The following is an 8,194-nucleotide window of genomic DNA, read 5'->3' on the forward strand; positions in this document are numbered from 1 at the left end:
GTATTTACTGTGTAATGACCACTGTTGCATCTGTAAAAATACATCTGATCTCATCATTCAAACTGACATTCCTGAATGTGTTTCTGTGTGGGTAGCTTTTATATATGAAGCCTATACCCACTTTGCACTTATCTTGGGTCAGTCAATCATTCTGAATTTCTGACATAACCTTCCTCCCCTCTCTCTCTCTCTTTTCCTGCCTATTTTTCACCTCTCTCTTGTCTCTCCATCACCCTCTCTCTCTTTAATCACTCTTTTTCCTGCTCACTCTCTGATTTTCTCCATAGCTGTTCTCTCCATCCCCCCATCTCTCCCCTCTTTCTCTCCTACATCCATCCATCTCTCTCCCCCTCCCTCTCTCTCTTTCTCTCTCTCTCTCTCTCTCTCCCACTCTCCCCCCATGAGGTCAGAGTGTGCAGCAGTCTATTGATATCGCTACTAAAAATATAGGATTCCTCCACCAGCCATCTAAAAATACAACGGGGGACAGAGACCACATGAGAAAAGGGAGGGGGGTAAGACAGAGAGGAAGGAGGGAGGGAGACAGCAGGTTACAGCGGCTATATTTCCATTCCTATCTACTGTATCTAGTTAGTATCTACTGTATCTCGTTAGTATCTAGTTAGTATCTACTGTATCTGGTTAGTATCTACTGTATCTGGTTAGTATCTACTGTATCTAGTTAGTATCTACTGTATCTAGTTAGTATCTACTGTATCTCGTTAGTATCTAGTTAGTATCTACTGTATCTGATTAGTATCTACTGTATCTGGTTAGTATCTACAGTATCTAGTTACTATCTACTGTATCTTGTTAGTATCTACTGTATCTCGTTAGTATCTAGTTAGTATCTACTGTATCTGGTTAGTATCTACTGTATCTAGTTAGTATCTACTGTATCTAGTTAGTATCTACTGTATCTCGTTAGTATCTAGTTAGTATCTACTGTATCTGATTAGTATCTACTGTATCTAGTTAGTATCTACTGTATCTAGTTAGTATCTACTGTATCTAGTTAGTATCTAGTTAGTATCTACTGTATCTGATTAGTATCTACTGTATCTGGTTAGTATCTAAGGTATCTAGTTACTATCTACTGTATCTTGTTAGTATCTACTGTATCTCGTTAGTATCTAGATAGTATCTACTGTATCTGGTTAGTATCTACTGTATCTGGTTAGTATCTACTGTATCTAGTTACTATCTACTGTATCTTGTTAGTATCTACTGTATCTAGTTAGTATCTACTGTATCTGGTTAGTATCTACTGTATCTCGTTAGTATCTACTGTATCTAGTTTCTATCTATTGTATCTGGTTAGTATCTACTGTATCTAGTTAGTATCTACTGTATCTCGTTAGTATCTACTGTATCTAGTTAGTATCTACTGTATCTCGTTAGTATCTAGTTAGTATCTACTTTATCTAATTACTATCTACTGTATCTAGTTAGTATCTACTGTATCTCGTTAGTATCTACTCTATCTCGTTAGTATCTACTGTTTATAGTTAGTATCTACTGTATCTAGTTACTATCTACTGTATCTAGTTACTATCTACTGTATATAGTTAGTATCTACTGTATACAATTTGTATCTACTGTATCTGCTGTATCTGGTTACTATCTACTGTATATAGTTAGTATCTACTGTATATAGTTAGTATCTACTGTATATAATTTGTATCTACTGTATCTACTGTATCTGGTTACTATCTACTGTATCTAGTTAATATCTACTGTATATAGTTAGTATCTACTGTATATAGTCAGTATTTACTGTATCTAGTTACTATCTACTGTATCTACATAGTATCTACTGTATCTAGTTAGTATCTACTGTATCTACTTAGTATCTACTGTATCTAGTTAGTATCTACTGTCTCTCGTTTGTATCTACTGTATCTGGTTAGTATCTACTGTATCTCATTAGTATCTACTGCATCTAGTTAGTATCTACTGTATCTAGTTAGTATCTACTGTATCTACTGTATCTGGTTGCTATCTACTGTATCTAGTTAGTATCTACTGTATTTGGTTAGTATCTACTGTATCTAGTTACTATCTACTGTATCTAGTTACTATCTACTGTATCTACTTAGTATCTACTGTATCTAATTAGTATCTACTGTATCTGGTTACTATCTACTGTATCTCGTTAGTATCTGCTGTATCTACTGTATCTCGTTAGTATCTACTATATCTAGTTAGTGTCTACTGTCTCTCGTTAGTATCTACTGTATCTAGTTAGTATCTACTGTATCTAGTTACGATCTACTGTATCTACTTAGTATCTACTGTATCTAATTAGTATCTACTGTATCTGGTTAATCTCTACTGTATCTCGTTAGTATCTACTGTATCTACTATTTCTAGTTAGTATCTACTGTATCTAGTTACTATCTACTGTATCTCGTTAGTATCTACTGTCTTTCGTTAGTATCTACTGTATCTAGTTAGTATCTACTGTATCTAGTTAGTATCTACTGTCTCTCGTTAGTATCTACTGTATCTAGTTAGTATCTACTGTATCTAGTTACTATCTACTGTATCTCGTTAGTATCTTCTGTCTTTCGTTAGTATCTACTGTATCTAGTTAGTATCTACTGTATCTAATTAGTATCTACTGTATCTGGTTACTATCTACTGTATCTCGTTAGTATCTACTGTATCTACTATTTCTAGTTAGTATATACTGTATCTAGTTACTATCTACTGTATCTCGTTAATATCTACTGTATCTAGTTAGTATCTACTGTATCTACTGTATCTAGTTAGTATCTACTGTCTCTCGTTAGTATCTACTGTATCTAGTTAGTATCTACTGTATTTACTGTATCTAGTTAGTATCTACTGTATCTAGTTACTATCTACTGTATCTCGTTAGTATCTACTGTCTTTCGTTAGTATCTACTGTATCTAGTTAGTATCTACTGTATCTAGTTAGTATCTACTGTCTCTCGTTAGTATCTACTGTATCTAGTTAGTATCTACTGTATCTAGTTACTATCTACTGTATCTACTTAGTATCTACTGTATCTAATTAGTATCTACTGTATCTGGTAACTATCTACTGTATCTCGTTAGTATCTACTGTATCTACTATTTCTAGTTAGTATCTACTGTATCTAGTTACTATCTACTGTATCTCGTTAATATCTACTGTATCTAGTTAGTATCTACTGTATCTACTGTATCTAGTTAGTATCTACTGTCTCTCGTTAGTATCTACTGTATCTAGTTAGCATCTACTGTATCTACTGTATCTAGTTAGTATCTACTGTATCTAGTTACTATCTACTGTATCTCGTTAGTGTTTATTGTATCTAGTTAGTATCTACTGTATCTGCTGTATCTGGTTAGTATCTGCTGTCTCTCGTTACTATCTACTGTATCTAGTTAGTATCTACTGTATCTAGTTAGTATCTACTGTATCTACTGTATCTAGTTAGTTTCTACTGTATCTAGTTAGTATGTACTGTATCTGGTTAGTATCTACTGTATCTATTTAGTATCTACTGTATCTAGTTAGTATCTACTGTCTCTCGTTAGTATCTACTGTATCTAGTTACTATCTACTGTATCTCTTTAGTATTTACTGTATCTAGTTAGTATCTACTGTATATAGTTAGTATCTACTGTATCTGGTTAGTATCTACTGTAACTCGTTAGTATCTACTGTATCTAGTTTCTATCTATTGTATCTGGTTAGTATCTACTGTATCTAGTTAGTATCTACTGTATCTGGATAGTATCTACTATATCTAGTTAGTATCTACTGTATCTCGTTAGTATCTACTGTATATCGTTAGTATCTACTGTATCTCGTTAGTATCTACTGTATCTAGTTAGTATCTACTGTATCTCGTTAGTATCTAGTTAATATCTACTTTATCTAGTTACTATCTACTGTATCTAGTTAGTATCTACTGTATCTCGTTAGTATCTACTCTATCTCGTTAGTATCTACTGTTTATAGTTAGTATCTACTGTATCTAGTTACTATCTACTGTATCTAGTTACTATCTACTGTATCTAGTTACTATCTACTGTATATAGTTAGTATCTACTGTATATAATTTGTATCTACTGTATCTACTGTATCTGGTTACTATCTACTGTATATAGTTAGTATCTACTGTATATAGTTAGTATCTACTGTATATAATTTGTATCTACTGTATCTACTGTATCTGGTTACTATCTACTGTATCTAGTTAATATCTACTGTATATAGTTAGTATCTACTGTATATAGTCAGTATTTACTGTATCTAGTTACTATCTACTGTATCTACATAGTATCTACTGTATCTAGTTAGTATCTACTGTATCTACTTAGTATCTACTGTATCTAGTTAGTATCTACTGTCTCTCGTTTGTATCTACTGTATCTGGTTAGTATCTACTGTATCTCGTTAGTATCTACTGCATCTAGTTAGTATCTACTGTATCTAGTTAGTATCTACTGTATCTACTGTATCTGGTTGCTATCTACTGTATCTAGTTAGTATCTACTGTATTTGGTTAGTATCTACTGTATCTAGTTACTATCTACTGTATCTAGTTACTATCTACTGTATCTACTTAGTATCTACTGTATCTAATTAGTATCTACTGTATCTGGTTACTATCTACTGTATCTCGTTAGTATCTACTGTATCTACTGTATCTCGTTAGTATCTACTATATCTAGTTAGTATCTACTGTCTCTCGTTAGTATCTACTGTATCTAGTTAGTATCTACTGTATCTAGTTACTATCTACTGTATCTACTTAGTATCTACTGTATCTAATTAGTATCTACTGTATCTGGTTACTATCTACTGTATCTCGTTAGTATCTACTGTATCTAGTTAGTATCTACTGTATCTAGTTAGTATCTACTGTCTCTCGTTAGTATCTACTGTATCTAGTTAGTATCTACTGTATCTAGTTACTATCTACTGTATCTCGTTAGTATCTTCTGTCTTTCGTTAGTATCTACTGTATCTAGTTAGTATCTACTGTATCTAATTAGTATCTACTGTATCTGGTTACTATCTACTGTATCTCGTTAGTATCTACTGTATCTACTATTTCTAGTTAGTATATACTGTATCTAGTTACTATCTACTGTATCTCGTTAATATCTACTGTATCTAGTTAGTATCTACTGTATCTACTGTATCTAGTTAGTATCTACTGTCTCTCGTTAGTATCTACTGTATCTAGTTAGTATCTACTGTATTTACTGTATCTAGTTAGTATCTACTGTATCTAGTTACTATCTACTGTATCTCGTTAGTATCTACTGTCTTTCGTTAGTATCTACTGTATCTAGTTAGTATCTACTGTATCTAGTTAGTATCTACTGTCTCTCGTTAGTATCTACTGTATCTAGTTAGTATCTACTGTATCTAGTTACTATCTACTGTATCTACTTAGTATCTACTGTATCTAATTAGTATCTACTGTATCTGGTAACTATCTACTGTATCTCGTTAGTATCTACTGTATCTACTATTTCTAGTTAGTATCTACTGTATCTAGTTACTATCTACTGTATCTCGTTAATATCTACTGTATCTAGTTAGTATCTACTGTATCTACTGTATCTAGTTAGTATCTACTGTCTCTCGTTAGTATCTACTGTATCTAGTTAGCATCTACTGTATCTACTGTATCTAGTTAGTATCTACTGTATCTAGTTACTATCTACTGTATCTCGTTAGTGTTTATTGTATCTAGTTAGTATCTACTGTATCTGCTGTATCTGGTTAGTATCTGCTGTCTCTCGTTACTATCTACTGTATCTAGTTAGTATCTACTGTATCTAGTTAGTATCTACTGTATCTACTGTATCTAGTTAGTTTCTACTGTATCTAGTTAGTATGTACTGTATCTGGTTAGTATCTACTGTATCTATTTAGTATCTACTGTATCTAGTTAGTATCTACTGTCTCTCGTTAGTATCTACTGTATCTAGTTACTATCTACTGTATCTCTTTAGTATTTACTGTATCTAGTTAGTATCTACTGTATATAGTTAGTATCTACTGTATCTGGTTAGTATCTACTGTAACTCGTTAGTATCTACTGTATCTAGTTTCTATCTATTGTATCTGGTTAGTATCTACTGTATCTAGTTAGTATCTACTGTATCTGGATAGTATCTACTATATCTAGTTAGTATCTACTGTATCTCGTTAGTATCTACTGTATATCGTTAGTATCTACTGTATCTCGTTAGTATCTACTGTATCTAGTTAGTATCTACTGTATCTCGTTAGTATCTAGTTAATATCTACTTTATCTAGTTACTATCTACTGTATCTAGTTAGTATCTACTGTATCTCGTTAGTATCTACTCTATCTCGTTAGTATCTACTGTTTATAGTTAGTATCTACTGTATCTAGTTACTATCTACTGTATCTAGTTACTATCTACTGTATCTAGTTACTATCTACTGTATATAGTTAGTATCTACTGTATATAATTTGTATCTACTGTATCTACTGTATCTGGTTACTATCTACTGTATATAGTTAGTATCTACTGTATATAGTTAGTATCTACTGTATATAATTTGTATCTACTGTATCTACTGTATCTGGTTACTATCTACTGTATCTAGTTAATATCTACTGTATATAGTTAGTATCTACTGTATATAGTCAGTATTTACTGTATCTAGTTACTATCTACTGTATCTACATAGTATCTACTGTATCTAGTTAGTATCTACTGTATCTACTTAGTATCTACTGTATCTAGTTAGTATCTACTGTCTCTCGTTTGTATCTACTGTATCTGGTTAGTATCTACTGTATCTCGTTAGTATCTACTGCATCTAGTTAGTATCTACTGTATCTAGTTAGTATCTACTGTATCTACTGTATCTGGTTGCTATCTACTGTATCTAGTTAGTATCTACTGTATTTGGTTAGTATCTACTGTATCTAGTTACTATCTACTGTATCTAGTTACTATCTACTGTATCTACTTAGTATCTACTGTATCTAATTAGTATCTACTGTATCTGGTTACTATCTACTGTATCTCGTTAGTATCTACTGTATCTACTGTATCTCGTTAGTATCTACTATATCTAGTTAGTATCTACTGTCTCTCGTTAGTATCTACTGTATCTAGTTAGTATCTACTGTATCTAGTTACTATCTACTGTATCTACTTAGTATCTACTGTATCTAATTAGTATCTACTGTATCTGGTTACTATCTACTGTATCTCGTTAGTATCTACTGTATCTACTATTTCTAGTTAGTATCTACTGTATCTAGTTACTATCTACTGTATCTCGTTAGTATCTACTGTCTTTCGTTAGTATCTACTGTATCTAGTTAGTATCTACTGTATCTAGTTAGTATCTACTGTCTCTCGTTAGTATCTACTGTATCTAGTTAGTATCTACTGTATCTAGTTACTATCTACTGTATCTACTTAGTATCTACTGTATCTAATTAGTATCTACTGTATCTGGTTACTATCTACTGTATCTCGTTAGTATCTACTGTATCTACTATTTCTAGTTAGTATCTACTGTATCTAGTTACTATCTACTGTATCTCGTTAATATCTACTGTATCTAGTTAGTATCTACTGTATCTACTGTATCTAGTTAGTATCTACTGTCTCTCGTTAGTATCTACTGTATCTACTGTATCTAGTTAGTATCTACTGTATCTAGTTACTATCTACTGTATCTCGTTAGTATCTACTGTCTTTCGTTAGTATCTACTGTATCTAGTTAGTATCTACTGTATCTAGTTAGTATCTACTGTCTCTCGTTAGTATCTACTGTATCTAGTTAGTATCTACTGTATCTAGTTACTATCTACTGTATCTACTTAGTATCTACTGTATCTAATTAGTATCTACTGTATCTGGTAACTATCTACTGTATCTCGTTAGTATCTACTGTATCTACTATTTCTAGTTAGTATCTACTGTATCTAGTTACTATCTACTGTATCTCGTTAATATCTACTGTATCTAGTTAGTATCTACTGTATCTACTGTATCTAGTTAGTATCTACTGTCTCTCGTTAGTATCTACTGTATCTAGTTAGTATCTACTGTATCTACTGTATCTAGTTAGTATCTACTGTATCTAGTTACTATCTACTGTATCTCGTTAGTGTTTATTGTATCTAGTTAGTATCTACTGTATCTGCTGTATCTGGTTAGTATCTGC

The sequence above is a fragment of the Salmo trutta genome, unplaced genomic scaffold (assembly GCF_901001165.1).
Source record: "Salmo trutta unplaced genomic scaffold, fSalTru1.1, whole genome shotgun sequence".
NCBI classification, from domain to species: domain Eukaryota; kingdom Metazoa; phylum Chordata; class Actinopteri; order Salmoniformes; family Salmonidae; genus Salmo; species Salmo trutta.